General features: G+C 38.8%; 1 long non-coding RNA gene across 1 annotated transcript; it reads left to right on the top strand.

The window, feature by feature from the left end:
• Positions 1 to 1,752: 1,752 nt before the first annotated feature.
• On the top strand, positions 1,753 to 20,180 carry LOC111752657 (uncharacterized). The gene is made up of 3 exons (XR_002787533.2): positions 1,753 to 2,787; positions 6,965 to 7,125; positions 8,025 to 20,180. It is a non-coding gene; the product is annotated as an uncharacterized LOC111752657 (long non-coding RNA).
• The last annotated feature ends 751 nt before the right edge of the window (positions 20,181 to 20,931 follow it).

Genomic DNA, 20,931 nt, shown 5'->3' on the forward strand with positions numbered 1-20,931 from the left:
AAACCAAAACAGGCCAAAAGCTAGGCCTCTTGCACCAGTTAGCCAAGTTGTGAATTCAAAGGAAAAGTTCTTAAAGGAAATTAAAAATGCTCCTCCAGTGAACTTACGAAAGATAAGAAAGCGAAACAGCCTTAATATTGATATAGAGAAAGTTTCAGTGGTCTGGATAGAAGATCAAACCAGTCACGACATTCCTTAAGCCAAATCCTAATCCAGAGCAAGGCCCTAACTCTTCAATTCTATAAAGGCTGAGGGAGGTGAGAAAGCTACAGAAGAAAAGTTTGGAACTAGCAGAGGTTGGTTCATGAGGTTTAAGGAAAGAAGCTGTCTCCGTAACATAAAAGTGCAAGGTGAAAGAGCAAGTGCTGATGTAGAAGCTCCACCAAGTTATCCAGCTAAGATACTTGATGAAGGTGGCTACACTAAGCAACAGATTTTCAGTGTAGACGAAACAGCCTTATATTGGAAGAAGATGCCATCTAGGACTTTCGTAGCTAGAGAGGAGAAGTCAATATCTGGCTTCAAAGTTTCAAGGGACAGGCTGACACTCTTTTTGTTTGTTCATTTGTTTTCAGTAAAGTCTCTTTATTTTCTTCTCAAGAGACTATTAGGTAATGATCAAGCTTGTCACACTGGTTGCCTAGCCCTCTATAATGAGACCTCTGTCTTTGAGCTGTTACAAAAGTCTGAGGGAACTGGAATGCTGCCACGCTGTGTGCCTTAGCTATCTAGTGCTGCTCTAACAGAAGTACCACAAATGGATGGTTTTAACAAACAGAAATTTATTTTCTCACAGTTTAGGAGGCTAGAATTTTGAATTTGGAGCACCAGCTCTACAGGAAGACTTTCTCTGCCAGTTCAGAAGAAAGGTCCTTTGGAAATCTCCATGTGGCTTGGCATTTATCTTACACCATCTCTGCTTCTGCTCCCTTGTTTAATCTCTTTTATATCTCAAAAGAGATTGACCCAAGATACACACCCTACATTAATCCTGTTTCATTAATGTAACAAAGACAACCATTCCAAATGGAATTATAACCACAGGCATAGAGGTTAGGATTTATAACACATATGTATGGGGGATACAATTCAATTCATAACATTCCACCCTTCAGCCCTCCAAAATACATGTCCTTGCCACATGCAAAACACTGTCACCCCATCACATCATTTCAAAAGTATTAAATCAACTCCAAGTGCCAAATCTCATCTTCTTAATCATCTAACTCAAATATAGGTGAGACTTTAGGCATATTCCATCCTGGGGCAAATTCTTCATCTGTGAACCTGTGAAATCTAGACTACAAGTTTATCTGTTTCCAAAGTACAATGGTGGAACAGGCACAAGGTAGATATGTCCATTACAAATGGGAGAAATTGGAGGGAAAGAAGTAATAACAGGCACCTGTTTCCAAAGTACAATGGTGGAACAGGCACAAGATAGATATGTCCATTAAAAATGGGAGAAATTGGAGGGAAAGAAGTAATAACAGGCACCAAGCAACCCTAAAACCCAGCAAAACCATTTACACTAGCTCTCAAGTCTTGAAAATAACCCTCTCCTCTATGAGAACCATCTAGGCAATGGCCCCTCCCTCCAGACTCTGGGTGTTGGCCATGCCCTTGAATTCTGGGTGTAGGCATCTTGGCCCTGGGCTTCAGCCCTGCCTTCAGGCCCACTGTGACTCTCTTGTTAGGGGCTAATGCAGCTGATGACTTAAGTTGAATCCAACGCTCATTTACCAACCAGACAATCCTAGGGCCCTTAAGAATTATGCTAAATCTATTCTGCCTGTTCTCTATAAATGCAACAAAGCCTAGATGACAGCATATCTGTTTACAACATGGTTTACTGAATATTTTAAACCCACTGTTGAGACCTACTGCCCAGAAAAAAATTCCTTTCAAAATATTACTGCTCATTGACAATGCACCTGGTCACCCAAGAGCTCTGATGGAAATGTACAAGGAGATTAATGTTTTCATGCCTGCTAACACAACATCCATTCTGCAGCCCATGGATCAAGGGTTAACTTTGACTTTCAAGACTTGTTATTTAAGAAATACATTTCTTAAGGCTATAGCTGCCATACATGGTGATTCCTATGATGGGTCTTCGCAAAGTAAATTGAAAATCTTCTGGAAAGGGTACACCATTCTAGATGCAATTAAGAACATTCATGATTCATGGAAGGAGGTCAAAATATCATCATTAACAGGAGTTTGGAAGAAGTTGATTCCAACTCTCATGGATGACTTCGAGGAGTTCAGGGCTTCAATGGAGGAAGTAACAGTGGATGTGATGGAAATAGCAAGAGAACTAGAATTAGAAGTGGAGCCTGAAGATGTGACAATTGCTGCAATCTCATGATAAAATTTTAACAGATGATGAGTTGCATCTTATGGATGAGCAAAGAAAGTGGTTTCTTGAGGAGGAATCTACTCCTGGTGAAGATGCTGTGAACATTGTTGAAATGACAACAAAGGATTTAGAATATTACATAAACTTAGTTGATAAAGTAGCAGCAGGTTTTCAGAGGATTGACTGCAATTTTGAAAGAAGTTCTGTGGGTAAAATGCTATCAAACATCATCACATGTTACAGAGAAATCTTTCACGAAAGTATGAGTCCACCGATGTGGCAAACTTCATTGTTGTCTTATTTTAGGAAGTTGCCACAGCCACCCCAACCTTCAGCAACCACTTCCCTGATCAGTCAGCTGTCATCAGCATCAAGGCAAGATCCCCCAGCAAAAAGATTACAACTCCCTGAAGGCTCAGATGATGGTATGTTTTAGCAATAAAGTATTTTTTAATTTAAGGTATGTACTTTTTTTTAGACATAATGCTATTGTACGCTTAATAGACTACAGTATAGTGTAAATATTTATATGCACTAGGAAATCAAAAAATTTGTGTGACTTATTTTATTGTGATATTCACTTTATTGCAGTGGTCTGGAATAGAAACTGCAATACATCCGAGTTACGCCTGTATTAACCAAGAAGCACTGTGGTAAAAGCACTAGACTGGGCATCCCAGCTCTTATGGACTAGCTGATTGACCCTGTAACTATTCAATTAACTCCTCATTCTATACTTCTTCCCACCTGTAAAATGGTTTGGTTTGGACCAGATGGTATCTGAGGTTCCTTCCAGCTATAAAAGAATATGGCTCTATATATCCATCTTTGCTGACTCCCTTCTCATCTCTACTTCCTCCAGTCCCTTTCCCTGGAGGCAACAAGTGATACTTGATCTTTTTCACTATTATCTTAAGAAAGTGCTTTATCTCCTTAGTTACTTAGGTGATGAGAACTGTTCCAGACAATAGAACTAGAACAGCCTGAAGGCAAACAAAAAAGAGAGTTGACCAGTTATAATTACTATAAGAAGAAGAACCAACACTGTAAGTTATATTTTATTACACAAGAAAAATATTCTCACTTCAGAGAACGTAAACAAAAAGAAAACAAAAATCCTCTGTAATGCTCACACAAAGACAGTCAATGAATATCCGTATTTGTGTGGCACTTTGCTCTTTGTAAATCATTTTTACATACTTCACATTTTAGCCTTCAGAACAATTCACGTGGGTGAGTTTAATTTTTAATCCAGCATCCTGCCCAGTGCTCAAGACCTAGCATTTAGCAATAAAAATAAAAATACATATTTTTTATTTTTATTAAATGTCCAAAGGATAAATGATCCCATATATAAAAAAAAAAAAAAATTTTTTTTTTTTTAGATGAGGAAATTGAGGCTAAGAGAAAATAAGCAACATAACAAAGTTCACACAGCTAATTTACTTATTCAATCTATGATGTCTACTGAGCACCATCATATGTCAGGCACTGTTTTAGGTGCCAGAGACACGGGAGTGAACCAGAAAGGCCCGGCCTCTGCTGTCATGGGAAACACATTTTACTAAGGGGAGACAGACAACAAAAAAGAAAATAATTTCAGTTAGAATTAAATGCTGTGAAGTAAATAAAACAGAGTGATGTGATAGAGTTGGAAAAGAGGTTCTCGTATATACTTATCAAGGAAGGCCTCTCCTAGGAATTCACTCTGAACTAAGATCTACATGATAAGAAGGAGCAAACCATGGAAAGGAAGAACAATCCAGACAGAGAACTGCAATTGCAAAGGCAACCAGCTGGATGAGTTCTAGAAAAACTAGGAAGGCTATTGTGGCTGGAGCATAATGAGAAGGGGAGCATCAATGACAGCCTAGGAAATGTTTTAACAGTTTGCTTTCTGAGAAAAAAAAAAAAACCTGGTTTGCAGCATTTGCCAATTTCCAAGGTGTAAATATTCCCACCATGGCCTACTGCAAGCTACCAACATAATGTTACTAAATGCAGAGTTGGAAAGGTATGCACACAGCTGGCTCTCACAAGCAGTATGAGTACTTCCCACACACCACTGAGAGTGGCATGAATGGAAATCTGAGAGACCGAGAAGGACCTCCATTGTGCATGGTTTTTTAAGCCATACTGAAGAGTGCAGGGTTTATTCTAAGCTCATTGGGAAAGGTTTTAAGCAAAAAATGGCATTACCAGATTTATGCTTTTAAACATCTCTCTAATCGCTGTGTAGAGAGTGGGCCGTACCAAGAAAAGTAGTAGAGAGAAACTACTTAGGGGGATATTATATCACCCAAGAGATGATGGTGGCTTGGACTATCATGCATCCAAGCATCTATAGTAGTGAAGAAAGGAAGAATGGAAAGACTTGGGACACTAATTTGAAAGTAGAACTTAATACTGGGCCAACACAGAGAGAATGAGGGAAATAGATGAATCAGGTAACTTCTTAGATTTTTCTTAAGAGCAACTAGGTATGCTGAACAATATTCCCCATGAGGTATCTATATTCTAATCCGTATAACCTGCAAAGATTTTGCAGATGTGATTAACTTAAGAATCTTGAGATGGGAACATTATCCTGGATTATTCAGGTGGGAACTAAATGCGAACACAAGTGTCCTTATAAGAAAGAGGCAGAGGGAGTTCCTTATTCAGAAGAAAAGAAGACAATGTAACCACAAAGACAGAGATTGGGGTGATGTGGTCACAAGCCAAGTAGTGCTGGCAGCCATCAGAAACTGGCAGAAGCAAGGAACAGATTCTATCCTAGGATCTCCAGAAGAAGCATGCTGACACTTTGATTTCAGCCCAGTGATACTGATTTCACACTTCTGGCCTCCAAAAGGGTGAGAGAATAAATTTCCATTTTCTAAACCACCAAATTTGTGGTAATATGTTACAACAGCCACAGAAAACCAGAGGTGTAACTAAGGTATGGAATGTAGGGCAATTGTTCTGGGTGCCGCTTAAGGAGGGGTGCTAATGAGCAGTTTCTATTGGCCATTGCAGTTTCCATCCCAGCTGTGAGACATCATTCAGCAATTTAAAACTAATTGCCATAGGCATTATTTTTGTAGATAGGCCCCTGTAGGAAACTAATACACTGGGTAGACCTTGATGTCATTTACTGAAGTAGGGAAGATCAGAAGAGGAACAAGTTTAGAGTAGGTAGGGAGTCAAGGGTTTTCTTTTGTACGTATTAAGTTTAAGATGCTAATTCGAGATTCAAGTGAAGATGTCAAGTAGTCAGTTAGATATCATCTGAGGTCTGAAAAAATACTCAGGCTGGAGATACAAACTTAGAAACAGTCATAAAACAGAAGGTAAATGAAGCCATGTGTCTCAGTTGTCTAGTGCTGCTGTAACAGAAATAGAACAAGTGGATGTCTTTAACAAATAGAAATTTATTTTCTCACTAGAAGTCCAAGTTCCTAGCACCAGCTCTAGGGGAAGGCTCTCTCTCTCTCTCTCTCTCAGCTCTAGAAGAAAGTCCTTGTCTCTTCAGCTTTGCTTCCTGATTCCTTGGAGATCTCCATGTGTCTTGGTATCTATCTTACCCCATCCCTCTCTCTGCTCCTTGTTTAATCTCTTTGTATCTTAAAAGAGATTGACTCAAGATACACCCTACACTAATCTTGCCTCCTTAACATAACAAAGACAACCCATTCCAAAATGGGATTATAACCACAGGCATAGTTGTTAGGATTTACAACACATATTTTGGAGGGACATAATTCAACCCATAACACTGTGGGAGTGACTGAAACCTCCAGAGAATAAAGTAGACCCATAGCTGAGCCTGAGACCTGCCAGCATTGAGAGATGTGAGAGAGGAAGGGAAGCTAGAAAAGGCAATTGGAAAGGGAAGCCGGGGTAGTGGGAAACCAGGCAAGTGTGCTTTCATAGAAGCCAAACTAAGAAAGCATTTCAAAGTGGAGGGAGCGGTCACCTGTGTCTAGTGCTGCTTAGAGATGAAGATGACAGAGAAGTGGCCACTGAATTTGTCTAGCTGGAAGTAAATGGTGGTATTGGCATGAAGGCTTCAGAGAAATGGTGAAGCAGAAGACTCAGGATTCTTCATGAAAAAAAAAACTTTTTTTCATGAAGAATGGGTGAAATAGACATGGAGACAGCAAATGAGACAACTCTCTGCCTGCAAAAGAACTCAAAGAAGTGGGGTGGTAGCTCAAGATGGACATGACTCAAGGGAGATGTCTGACTCACAATGCCACCTCCACTGGATAAGATACCTACATTTTAAAACAAAGTCTAGAAATCAAGTTTATGGGAGATGTAAATGGTTTGCACTTGACTACTGACCTAAAGGTTGGCAGTTTGAACCCACTCAGCAGTGTCATGAAAGAAAGGCCTGGTAATCGACTGAAGCAAAGACTATACCCAGGAAAACTATGTGGAGCAGTTCTTTCCTATAACCCATGGGGTTACATGAGTTGGAATCAATTCAACCGCAACAGGTTTGTTTTTTGTTTTATTATCTGGAAATCACCCATTAACCAAATTAATAATAAATAAATAAAAAGCTACCCTACAACAGAAATACCTCAGGCTGATAGGGAAATTTTGTTCTTCCAGAGATGGTAGGAAAGCCCTGATCCTGGACCTGATACTACAGCTATTCATGTGGACCAGTGACGAACAACACATGGGACTGTAGCATGTAACTCTCCTGGACTCCAGTGCAGCTGCACAGCTTACAAGCAGTCCTTCTACCACAGACGCTGCATCCACAGAAAGTGAGTTTTGGTTTGTCTGCCCAAAGGAGCGGGGAAGGGACTCCCTAGAACCATTGACTTCCTCAGCCAGTCTTTGGAAGTGGTGGACTGGGGTTAGAATACGGTCTGTAGAATGCACACTTGACATTCATCTCTGTTTATTGTTACAAATGGATGGAACTCAAGCATAGAATATCCCCCATGCATTTCCCTTCTCTGATAATGGCATCAGGAACATTTGTATCTGCCATTCCAGAGAAAGGTAAGAGAGACAGGCCTCTAAAAAAACAATGGGTGGTGTCTTGCATCTGAAAAATAAGTCATTTTCACCCAGAAACTACTTTTCTTTCTGACAACAGAAATGCTTAGAGACTAAGTTGGCAAATGCGAATCTGAGACGTGCTGGGAAATTCTGGTCCCTGCTGCTGTTACACTGCTGTCAATGAGTAATCATTCTGAATTCGCTTTGTCCCCACAAGAACTCTGCCTCCACTTCCTTGGGAATTCCCCAGCACAAGAGTTTGAAATATCTTGCTAACATGCTCTTTCTAAGGCTGGAAATGGAATATTTGTGAAACTTCCTTTGCAAAAGGAAATGATGAACTTTAAACTTTCGTAGAAAGAGAAGGAAGTAGAAGCCACAGTAAAGTTCCCTCAGTCAATACTATCCAGCATGGTTAAGAATGTCTCATCTTTATGGTGACCTCAGCAGAGTTTCTGAGAGACAATAAGGCAGTGGTACCATGGGTGTCCTGAGCTACCCTTCCTCCTTCCTCCTTCCGCCCACCCTCCACTCTCAGGAGGCCTTGGATTCCATTTTCTAACACTAGAATGTAACAGATTTCTCAACAAGAACTTTGTAGTCCCTACCTGAGCCTGTATCCCAAACCTGTCCCAATGGTGTCTCTTTATGTCCTTAGCTCATCAATCTCTTGGCCTCCCTGTGTGAAAAAGAAACTTTCCAGCTAGCCACAGAAAAAGTCTTCCTTGGACATCAGGCTGTGCATCATCAGCTGAAACCCTGTGGGCTCAGGTCTCCCAAATTTCTCCTCCTGATTCCAGATCCTGGGATACCCACACTCAGAGGCTTAGCCTTGACTCCCTTCCCTCTTCCCCTCCTCTCTTCCCTAGTAGGAAGGTCTGTCCCTGTCTTCAGATATATCTCCAATGACCTTCACACCATCCTGAATTCAGCTGTGGCATCTTTGCAGAACATCTCCCTTGCAGAACATCCCCCTTGCCTGTGGCCTGGCTCATCCTTCTCCTAAGAAGTTTCCCCAAAGCTGCTGCTAATATAGAGAGAGGAGAAACTACTTTCTACTGAATACCAAATGTAACCAATATATTGGGCAGTCTGAGCTTAGTGAAAAACAAACAAGAAATGGCTTTATTTTTCTCAAGCAACTGCCCTCAGACATGCCCAGTCAGACCTCTCTGACATCTTCAGGCAATGCAGAACTTTCTGGTGAATAACTTTCATGTATGAAGAGCCTCGGATTCCAGATAAAGATATGAACTCTCGCCTCTAATCCTGTTCCTTCTCCAAATCCTGCTAAAATGGCATTGAGGAGATTTTTAAAGGCACAAACCCACAAGATGTGGAGAACAGGAAAGGAAACAGCAACAGTGCAGTGGAAGGGGGCACGGTATCTGTCAGGCATGTGTCTGAAGTACACTTCACTGAGTTCACTTTCACAACAGCAGTTCAAGAGCTCCCAGATTCACACAGGACTTTATAACCAAGAAAACAAAAGAAAGAAAGAAACCTGGAAAGCATTTGGACGAGTGGTAATTGATCTTAACTAAACAGGAAGTGGAAAAAGCTGAGCGCCAACCAGTATCTCATACCTTTGTGAGTAGGGTGGCTTGATGGGTAAAATAAGGAAGATTGTTTGAAAGCTGATTAAGAAATTGTTAGACAAAAAGAGTACGTACTATATGATTTCATTTATATAAAACTCTAGAAAATGTAAACTAATTTATAGTGACAGAAAACTGATCAGTGGTTACTTGGGATGGAGCCTGGAGGAGAATGAATATAAAGAGGCATGAAAAAACTTGAGGGCAATGAATATGTTCACGCTCTTGACTGTGGTGATGGTTTCATGGGTATAAGTCAAAACATATACACATGTGTAGCTTATTATATGTCAGTTTTACCTCAGTAAAGCTGTTGTTTTTCTTTTGTTTTGTTTTAATGGCAAGGCTGTGGGGAAATTCTCATTTGTTGCTAATTGGCTCGGTCTTTTTGGAGAGCCTGGATAATAATAAAAATGACATTAACAGAAAAGGGGAAAAAAGAAATTGTTAGAGATCCAAACCTTCTTTCCCCATTCTAGCATACAACAGGAAGTTTAGTCTGTAAAAATTGTAAAATAAAGAGTCTTTGGACAGGGGAACACCAGGCACGTTTGAATGTGGAAGAAAGTACTGAAATAGGATGAATAATGAAAGCATGCACATGTAATGTTGATAATCCTATGTTCTCCCCCACACTACTTGCAGAAGGCTATTGTTAAGCCTTTATCCCTCAGGCAGGAAAGTAAAAGAGCCTTCCCTGGGGAATCAGGGCAATATTAATATTAGTGGTTCCCCAACCCAGTGGCTTTGCCAGATTCATCCAACAACAAGGCTCACAATCAACAAGGCATACTTGTACTCAGAACTTCCAATCAGGTTTTTAGTTGCCTGTTGTTAAATATAAGCAGAAAACCAAGGATTACTAAACATCTGCAGAAAGTTGTAACAAGACCGAGATCAAAACAAATTGATTTTTTTTTAATGAGGTAGAGGAAAGAAACTACACAAAGAGAAGAAAACTTTAAAAAGTAAAAAAGTTTTGTATCTTCAGAGTAATAAGATAGTAGAACCATTAAACAAGAATAAAATACTACAGGAAATAAGTAGGGGAAAATATTCAAAGAACAAAAAAATATGATAAGAGAATGAAAACTCAATAGTTTCATTGAGTTGGGAAATAAAGTTGAGGAAATCTCCCAGAAAGTAAAGCCAAAGGTTAGAGACTTGGAAAATAGGAGAGTATTGATAAGAATATTAGAGAACAGATCCAGGAGGTTCAGCAGATAAAAACAGAGGTTCCAGAAAATGAGACAAGAGGATAAAAACGTAGAGGAGAAAATAATCAATTTTTTGAAAACTTGAAGGACATGAATTTCCACACTGAAATGGCCCATTCATTCTTTATGCATATCATAATGAATGAAAAAAGCCCCACACTACCAAATTTCAGAACGCTGAGGATAAAGAGACAGCCCTACAATTTTCCAGAGACAAAACAAGTCACATGGAAAGAATCAGACATTTGAATGGTGTCGGACTTCTCAGCAGCAATATTGGAAGCTAGAGGAAATTGGAGCAATGCCTTCAACATCATGAAGGGGAATTATTTCCAACCTAGAATTCTATTTCCAGCCAAACTATCAACTAACTGGCAGGGTAGAGTAAAGACATTTTCTGGCAAACAAGTTCTAAAAATTTATTTTGTATGCATCTTTTCCCAAGAAGCCACTGATGAAACAAAAGTGAGTAAATGATGACAGGGGAATACATGGGAAACAAGCAGCAGAAGACCCAATGCAGGAGTGAGATGAAGGCAATTCTGGCAGTGAAGGGAGATCCCAAGATGAAGCTGTGCCCACCAGTAAAGGGAGCCACCAATCCAAATCAGAGCAGTTTGAGAAGACTTTTAGAAAAAGATTTTTTTCTAAGATTAAAAAAGAATTGCTGAATGCATCTGAATATCCTGAGTAGATTTGAAAATTAGTGGAAAATTTAAAGTTGAATTAATGATAATCAGAGGTGGATTTACTGTGAAGCTAATCAAGCTTAAAATTCAGGACACTTTACCTGCAAGGGCCCTTTCCAAGGCCCTTGTACCTATTTTGTATTTGTAATTTTACATTTGTTTTCTTTAAAAGGGCTACCAAGATAAAATATATGCAGCCCTGGTGATAAGTACATAGAAAACTAAGCAAGTAAAAAAAGGTAATTATTAACTCATGGGAAAATAAAATGTTGGACTGGAAAGGAAAAGTACATAGTTTGACAAATGGCTCATCTCTGAATAGCATTTACATATTCATAATAATATAAACACTGATTATCGATCTAAGAAAATTAAGATGTAACTATATTAGGAGAGGGGTCCCTGGGTGGTGTAAATAGTTAAGCAGTCAACTACTAGCCAAAAGTTTGACAGTTCAAACCCACCCAGGGGCATCTCTGAAGATAGGCCTGGCAATCTATTTCTGAAAACCCTGTGGAGCAGTTCTCGTCTCACACACATGGAGTCACCATGAGTCAGAATCGATTCGAAGGCACCTAACAACAACAGCAAAATATTAGAATGAGCCAATAGGAAAAGTGGAAGTATGTGGTTGAGACTGGGGCCAGAAAAAAACCTAAATCCTTATTTTCCAACCTGCAGAGACAATTGTCAATGCCTAAAAGAAGTATCAGTGCAAGCCTACCATTAAGAAAAAATGGATTATATACCAAATGGGGAAGGATAGAAGGGAAAAAGGACAGGAGTTTGATTTTTTTTTTTTTTTGGTAACAAATCTAACAGAATGGAATGACTCTTTACCTACATACAGAGCTCTGTGCTATTATATAAAAAAAAAAATACTGGATTCTAAAAGAGAAGAAAAACAGTCTCACTTCAGTAACTAAAATTCTCTTCCAGATTAGTCGACCTATTCTAAATCAAAATTTCAACTTTATATTCATAATCAAAACTTAAATCCCACAGGTGATCATTACACCAATTCCTTACTCTGAAAAGTAGAAATCAAAGAGAAAATAATTTAACATTGTGTGTGTGTGTGTGTGTGTGCGCATGTGTGTGTGTGTGAAGGAAGCGTGACAAAGTATCGAGGGTCATTGGTTTAGGAAGATGATGTTCATTGTGCAACTCTTTCAACTTATTTGTATGTTTGAAAAAACTCATAAGAATTAGGGGTGTGCTAAAAAACCAAAACCAAACCCATTGATGTCAAGTTGATTCCCAGTCACAGCGACCCTAATAGGACAGAGAAGAACTGCCCCATAGGGTTTCCAAAGAGCACCTGGTGGGTTCAAACTGTCAACCTTTTGGTTAGTAGCCAAACCCTTAGCCACTACACCACCTGGGTACTCGCAGACTTAAATTTTTCTGAGGTGTTCAGACCAAGCTCCTCATGAAGGATTAACCCTCACCACTTATGAGTGAACAAGGAGATCTTGTGATGACTCCTGGAAAGTATGTGGCTAGAATGTCAAACGCCTGCTCTCAGAAAATGTTTGCACAGGTTGGTTTCAGGAAACATGTAATGAAAAAAGTTCATTATCAACTAGTGTTTGGAGAAGGTCGCGTTATAGATCATGGTCTCGCTTCAAAACCTTATGGTATTTCCTCAATTTAGAATATAAAAGTACCCTTGTTCTGCATGCTTGTTGGAGCACTTTGTATTTTTATCTTGTGCTGTCCAGTTATAGCTGTTATTATTCCTCAATAAAACTCTTTTTCTTTCACTTCTAACAAAGTATGAGATTTTCTCTGACATTTCTGGTGTCAGAAGTGGGACTTCGAAGGTATATTGTCTTTTCCAATTCCCGAGGCATTGAGGACACAGACATGGTACTACTGAGCCTCTTTGGGCTGTCCACCTCCACTAATTCTTGGGAATAATTTAAAGTAAAAAATCCCCTTGAATCCAAGCTCCACTCCCTTGCACTGATAGCTCCTCAAGTTTTGTTATAGAATTGTTTTGGTTCTTGCAAGCAAAAGTTTGTTTTGCTGCAGTGTGAACCCCAATATTTCTTGTGGGTTTGGTGAATCGTAGCACTTAGGGCTGTCTCATTGTGGGGTATACTGAATCCAGGAAAGCAGCTGATTTTTCTAGTGGAACTCTGGCTTGCTACATGGCCAAGAACTATGAATCTAGGTCTTTTTTGTATTTGGATTTTTGCTTGAGCTCCATAAAAACGGTTTGTTAAATCAGTGGCCACTTTAGGATACTTCCCAACTGGAGAGACTAGTATATTTAAAGCCTAAAATAAGAGACTGGGTCTCTATCTGGCAGAATGAATTAGGTTCAGAAAGAATGAAACCAGGTTTCCTATGGTTGTTACAAAGGAATCCCAGACTGTTTAAGTGGCAAAAATATGTGGGCATAGGTCAAGCATCTTAGATGCCCTTATAGCACTCACCACAGACAGAAAGACACCTGTGAAAGGATAAGCTGGGACATGAGATGGGCCAGAGCACGAGGCTGCCCACCAGCTGCAAGGAAACTGTCATGCAATGGAGGCACACTGTAAAACAAAACACTGACCAAACTCCCTGGTAGGACTTTTATTTGACTCTGGGAAACCAAAGTTTCAAGCTATTCTTAACATTCTTGATAAATGAGCCTGGATTTCTCCCTTCTCCCAGGATGCTGGTTTGAGGTTCATGTTCAAAAACACTATAAGCTAAATATACTAGAAGTAACTTGAAATTTCAGTGATCACTTCGGGAAAATGAGTTTCCATCTGCTCTTTTTTTCATTCCATTTTGAGAAAAGGAGTTCCAATTTGCCTTGTCTTTTCTTTCCTCTGGGGAAACTTTGGTGCTCAGGTTTTGTCGGGGGGTCTGATATCCCTCCAACTGAGACTCATGCAAGTTAATAGGCTTTATCTAGAACCTGTTTTTCTGTTGAATTGGCTCAACCTTACCAAAGAATTGCTGTACACATTTTTAGAAACTGAGTTGTTTATGTTGTGTGGTATTGTATAAGCCTGATTTTTCAGCTGGCCTCATAGGTCAGGGAGTTTATGTGATTTTTCTGTTTCTTTTTGTTCTGAGAGCTTGCTTCTGGTCTAAGATGTTCTGTCCGAGTGTTTGTCTTGTATCAAGTTGGAGGCCATGGCTAGCAGTTGCTGTTTTTCATGAGGCTGCCTTAAATCTCCATTCTTTTCTCTTCCAAGAGAAACTGCACCTGTCTTATGATCTGAGCTTTTAATAACTACTTTGAGAAACTTTTATATAAAATAATCTATTTGAAAAATCCACTGGAAAAGGATGAATTATTTTGATTAGTATAATGAGGCTTTAAAAGGACAAATTATTCTAAATTGGTTCTCCAAAGGATCCTATAAAGCATGCAAAAGGCGGGGTTATGAAAATGTAATAATTCCCTATCTCCAGATGGCACTATTAAATTAGATTATAACATTTCTTCAAAGAACTTACTCTGATCAGTTTAATGATTAATAAGCTTTTATATAACTTAAATAGTGCTAATATTCCTAGGAATTAATGAAAATAAATTCATTCTGACAAAGGTTTTTATGTTTATGTCAACCTTGGAAGCAAAATCTTAAGAGTAAAACCTTTCTAAGTAACTTAAGCTAGAAATGCATTTTATTTAGGGAAAAAGAAGTAATTTTTATTAACTCCAGAATGAAAAGAATTTAGGTATCTCTTGTCTTTCAAAACACTTAGGCCAACTTAAACATACGTAAATGAATTGAGATAACAGAGTCTTTCTTGATAATGAGCCTTTGAGACCCAGGCTGCTCCATAGAAGGTTTTGAAAAGACCCCTCCCAACCAAATGAAAACTTTTTTTAGACAAAAGAAAATAAGATAAATAATGTGGACATTAACGAGGTCTGAAATAAGAAAAATGCCTTCTTAATGCAGTTACTGGAAATTGGGTGGCTTCTCAACATAAAAAAAAATGGACAAATCTATTGGGAAAATACAAAAAATGGTAAAGATTTGAATATAAATATAGACTATTTAAACAAATTTTACCTTAACAGTAATTATGTTTTGTAGTAGCTAGGCTTGAATTAATTTCCAAGATTTTTAGGTAAGTTATATTAAGTTAATGGATATTCATTATAATTGTAGTTTATAGCCTCTTACTTTTTATGTCACAAAGAAAGGATATGTATGTGTGTGTGTGTGGTAATAAGTGTGTTCATACTTGCCACTTACAAGGCTGTACTATAAGAGATATGTAACAAACACAAGAAATTTAAAAGATTTATTAAAAGTGAATTTATTTCATATGGTCAGAGTTCTTATTTACTGCAGCTAAAAGTCTGATGGGTTAATGACAATTTTTAAGAGATTTAATGTCAAGTAGTATATAAGGCAAAGAAGGGTTTCTCACTGTTAAGATGACAAAATCCTATTTGATTGCTGGTTTGAAGAGCTAATTTTATTCTTTGCACAATCTGCCTTGAAGGCAAGGGTTTGACAATATAAATCCCTGAGTCAAAAACCAAGCCACATGGCTTTGGAAAAAGCTAGGGTTTTTATCTCTAAGATTTTTGGTTAAATAACTCCAGTATTTTTTCTTGGTGACCTATGATAAGCTTCTGACAACTTTGAAACTTCATGGAAAGTCACAAAATATTTGTCTCTGTTTTATAAAAATTGCTTTAAAAAAAAGTTTACTTAATGTGTTATGAGTTACCTGAAACACGTTGTCAAATCAGGAGACGTGCCAAATCTTGTTTGAGTTAAAATTTATGTGTCAGTAATGTTTGCCTGATGTTAGACAACAAGCACATTATGTCATAATTTTATTATTTCAATTACTAACTTGATTGCAGCTTTGTTTCCTTTGAATCTAGCATCAAAGCCATTGATTTTAAACGAGGAATTCACATAATTTACCCATGGAGTTTTATTACTATTCAGATGTTTAGAGACTTGATAATCTTGGTATATCTTGACTATTTGTTATTATTCTCAAGATTACTATGTGTTATATCTGAAATTCCTTGAAAATAATTTAGTCATTATGTTTAGAGATATTTTTGTGTAAATTTTTTTAATTGACCTTATTTGGCTTTGCATTACTTTTGTAATTAATTCCATTAGCCCATTTGCTTTTAAGAATTAGTATTATAAGTTCACCAGGGACATTTTTAAGTTGTCATCTGCAGATAAGTTTTCTGTTACTGATTCACTGAAAATGCTTGACCAAAATATTTCAACAAAAATGGAGTATATCTCACTTGTGAAGAGGACTATAGCATTTCAAAAGTGGATATAATTGGACTAAATCAAGATTTCTAGAACTTTTATGTAGAAACTGATGGAAGTTTTCAGGCTGCTGCTGATCCAGAATTGCATGGAACTGAAATTAACTATATAGGGCTGAGTAAACTAAAAGAATTACTATAATCTTTATATGAGAATATTGCTGATGTTCAATGTTCTATTTTCTAGCTACAAGAAACCATTCTTTTTCTTTCCCTCTTTTAATGTAAAAATCCTCTATTTCAGTAACTAGTAACACTATGCTGACTACAGAATATCCTATGGTAATGATTTTTCTCATCTCCTGATTCTTGCTATTTCACTAGCCCAAATGGCATATCTTGGTTATATAGCTAACCTTTGAACTTGGCCCCCACCTAGATGGATTATTAGATGTACTATAGGATTGAGCTGGACCCAAGATCAAATACTAACTGACTTACCTCTGTCAGTTGATAGCCTCCTTTTAAGAGCTCTTTAGTCCAGATCTATATTTCAATGGTATAATCATTTGACTTCTATTTTTGTACCTCAAATAGGATTAGAATATGTCATGGCACAAGTCAAAGTTCTGACTAAATACATTCAGAGTGTTTTAAATGATTCCACCCATGAGCTCCAAGAAAAGAATACTGAAATGACTATGATGAGAGAAGTACTTCCTCAAAACTGAATGGCCCCCGATATTCTTACTACTGCACCAAGAGACATCTGTGCCACTATGAAAATTGATTGTTATGTTTATATTCCTGGTAATAGTACTAATATCATTCACTATGTTTCCCATATGCAACGCATAGTGTCAAATTGCAAAGATCCTGTTCTTTTCTTAACTGATATTATAAGTAATTGGTTTTCTACTCGGAGTAGATAATGGAAAAAAAAAAAAAGCTGCTTTATTTTGAAATCTTTATATTACTCATAGTTTCTATTATTGTAATTATAAAATGCTATACTACTTTTTTTTTTTATACTACTTTAGTTCAATGCATTTTATTCATGAAATATCAAGGTTGTGCTGGACGATAGGATTATTCTTGATTTCCTACTGGCCTGGCAAAGTGGAGTCTGCACCATCGCCAATACCTCTTGCTGTACTTGGATAAACACCACAGGAAAAGTAGAATAAGATATAAGGAAAATCCACCAAAAGGCTACTTGGTTATACTCTATACCTCCTAGATATTTTCAGTTGGTTACCTAATTGTATTGGTTCCTGGTTGCAATCTATGTTACAAACTAGAATAGTTATTTTAATTGTCACAGTAATTATTGTAGGCTTAGCCAAATGCTCTATGAAATGCCTGTGTAATACTTGTAACATGCCAAAAACTTTCCTTCCTATGCATAGAGTTTTGTATTTTGAAGAAACTTATACTCTGCCACATCCAATCTGAAATAGCCTTTCGTTATAAAACTTTTTACAAACATTTTTTCAAACACTCTTCATTTCTTGAAGTGCTGCATTTTAACCCCAATTGCCTGAGTGGCCTGGAATTGTTCCTCCAATGCGGTCTAGCTGCTGTAACAACCGCAGTAAATTTAGCTTATCAAGAAAAACAAAATAAATCTGGCCAACCAAAACCCTTTCAGGAAAATGCGATCAAAGTCCTTGCAGAAGAAAGTTTTCTCCATTGTGGGTGATCGATGCCCCCTAGCAGGGAATTGATCAAAAAGGGGGAATGTACTAGCAGACTTAAATTTTTCTGAGATGTTCACACCAAGCTCCCAATGAAGGCTTAATACTCACCACTTATAAGCAAGCAAGGACATCTTGTGGTCATTCCTGGAAAGAGTATGGCCAGAATGTCAAAGTCCTGCTCTCAGAAAATGTTTGCAGAGATTGTTATCAGGAAACACGTAATGAAAAAAGTTAATTAACTAGTGTTTGGAGAAGACTGCATTATAGATCATGGTCTCACTTCAAAACCCTATGGTACTTCCTCAATTTAGAATATAGAAGTACCCTTGTTCTGCATGCCTGTTGGAGCACTTTGTGTTTTTACCTAGTGCTGCCTAGCTATAGCTATTATTCCTCAACAAAACTCCTTTTCTTTTACTTTGAAGAGAGTACAGGATTTTCCTATTTGAAAGGGGTGCAGGGTAAGGAAGGAAGAAGAAGAACAACCCCACATGCAATTCAAAGTTTCTCACCTTGCACTAGCTCGACCTGGCCTATGGCTCTGGGAAAGAGGGGCACGTCTGTTCCTCACTCTTTCTTCACCTCCATTCCCTCCATCTTTTCATTTGGAGCCTAGGAAGAAGAACTGGTAAATGGGGAAAGCCTTCCCTACCTGGGTCTCCAGTGACATTGCCAGTGAGACCTAGCCTTCACTGTGGGGTGGGAGTGCCCAGCTGAGGCCTAGTTCATGCCCTCAGCTTGGATACAACACATCCAGCCATGTCTGATGATTTGTGGGACAAACAGCAGGAAGTCATGATATGTATGCAGGGGTGCAGAGAGTGTGCAGAGGATGAGGAGGTGACAAAATAGTATGGCACCTTCCTTTAGTGGGTCTCTCTGTTTAAGCACTGGAAATCATGGAGAAAGAGAGCAGAGCAGTTATTTTCACCAGAGACTCTGTGAGACATGGTGCCCAGGACACAGAAGGGGTAGGGACATGTCTCCCTTCTTCTGCACTGATGCAGAATAGCCTTGGTGCCTTTACACACACACACATCTCTGGCCCCTCAGAGGACAGCTACTCTGGGAGCACACAGAGACAGGCCTCTGGCAAGGATGCCAGTATCCTTTTTTGGTCACTGACAGCAAGGCCAATGCTGGTGCCCTCACAAACATCAGAGGCAGCTCCCAGAAACTGCAGCAGCAGTGCTGTGTGGGGATGACGGCCGCTAGACTGATTTATGATTTATGAGTATATGTGAGATACCTTCTGAGGACTTTAAAATATGTCTAAGTGAGACTAACAGGAAGCTTTGAGTTCTTGGTAAGAAGAGGACAGGAGCCTGGAAAACCAGAATTATTACTGTTACTAAGATTCCCTTCCACCCACACAATTGTGAGGCTCAGAAAATCTTTGTTCTTTTTTCTCTTTTTGTTTTTCTATATATAGGCTTTTTAATAGCTTTATTGAGGTATAATTAATGTACAAATGTATACAATTCAGTAATTTTGACATGTGTAGTCTAAACTGACTTGACAGCAACTGGTTTTATACACCAGTGAAATGAACACCCTAATCAAGATAATGAACTTATCCAGTACTCCCAAAAGTTTCCTCATGCTCTTTTCTAAGTCCTTCCTCCTGCCCTTCCCTGTCTCCCAACCCCAGACAAGGTCTAATGGTTTCTGTCCCTTTAAACTTGCTTGCATTTTCTAGAATTTTGCCTAAGTAGAATCACTTGGTGTGTATTCTTTTGTGTCTTGCTTCTTTCAGCAAAATTTGAGATTCGTCTATGTTTTTGTATGTATCAATAGTCAACTCATTTTTTTTTATTAACTTTTATTGAGCTTCAAGTGAACATTTACAAATCAAGTCAGTCTGTCACATATAAGTTAATATACATCCCACTCCCTACTCCCACCTGCTCTCCCCCTAATGAGTCAGCCCTTCCAGTTTCTCCTTTCGTGAACACTTTGGCAGCCTCCAACTCTCTCTATCCTCCCATCCCCCCTCCAGACAGGAGATGCCAACACAGTCTCAAGTGTCCACCTGATATTATTAGCTCACTCTTCATCAGCATCTCTCTCCCACCCACCGACCAGTCCCTTTCATGTCTGATGAATTCTCTTCGGGGATGGTTCCCGTCCTGTGCCAACAGAAGTTTTGGGGACCATGACTGCCGGGATTCCTCTAGTCACATCCAGACCATTAAGTGTGGTCTTTTTATGAGAATTTGGGGTCTGCATCCCACTGATCTCCTGCTCCCTCAGGGGTTCTCTATTGTGCTCCCTGTGAGGGCAGTCATCGATTGTGGCCAGGCACCAACTAGTTCTTCTGGTCTCAGGATGATGTAGGTCTCTGGTTCATGTGGCCCTTTCTGTCTCTTGGGCTCTTAGTTGTCGTGTGACCTTGGTGTTCTTCATTCTCCTTTGATCCAGGTGGGTTGAGACCAATTGATGCATCTTAGATGGCCGCTTGTTAGCTTTTAAGACCCCAGACGCCACATTTCAAAGTGGGATGCAGAATGTTTTCATAATAGAATTATTTTGCCAATTGACTTAGAAGTCCCCTTAAACCATGGTTCCCAAACCCCCACCCTTGCTCCGATGAACTTTGAAGTATTCAGTTTATCCCGGAAACTGCTTTGCTTTTGGTCCAGTCCAGGCCAGTTGAGTTGACCTTCCATGCATTGAGTGTTGTCCTTCCTTCACCGAAAGCAGTTCTTTTCAGCTAATTAATCAGTAAAAAACCCTCTCCCTCCCTCCCTCCCTCCCCTCCTTGTAACCACAAAAGTATGTGATCTTCTCAGTTTATACTATTTCTCAAGATCTTATAATAGTGGTCTTATACAATATTTGTCTTTTTGCCTCTGACTGATTTCACTCAGCATAATGCCTTCCAGGTTCCTCCATGTTATGAAATGTTTGACAGATTCGTCACTGTTCTTTATCGATGCGTAGTATTCCATTGTGTGAATATACCACAATTTATTTAGCCATTCATCCGTAGATGGACACCTTGGTTGCTTCCAGCTTTTTGCTATTGTAAACAGAGCTGCAATAAACATGGGTGTTCACATATCTGTTTCTGTGAAGGCTCTTGTTTCTCTAGGGTATATTCCGAGGAGTGGGATTTCTGGGTTGTATGGTAGTTCTATTTC

The sequence above is a fragment of the Loxodonta africana genome, chromosome 15 (genome assembly GCF_030014295.1).
Source record: "Loxodonta africana isolate mLoxAfr1 chromosome 15, mLoxAfr1.hap2, whole genome shotgun sequence".
Lineage (NCBI taxonomy): Eukaryota > Metazoa > Chordata > Mammalia > Proboscidea > Elephantidae > Loxodonta > Loxodonta africana.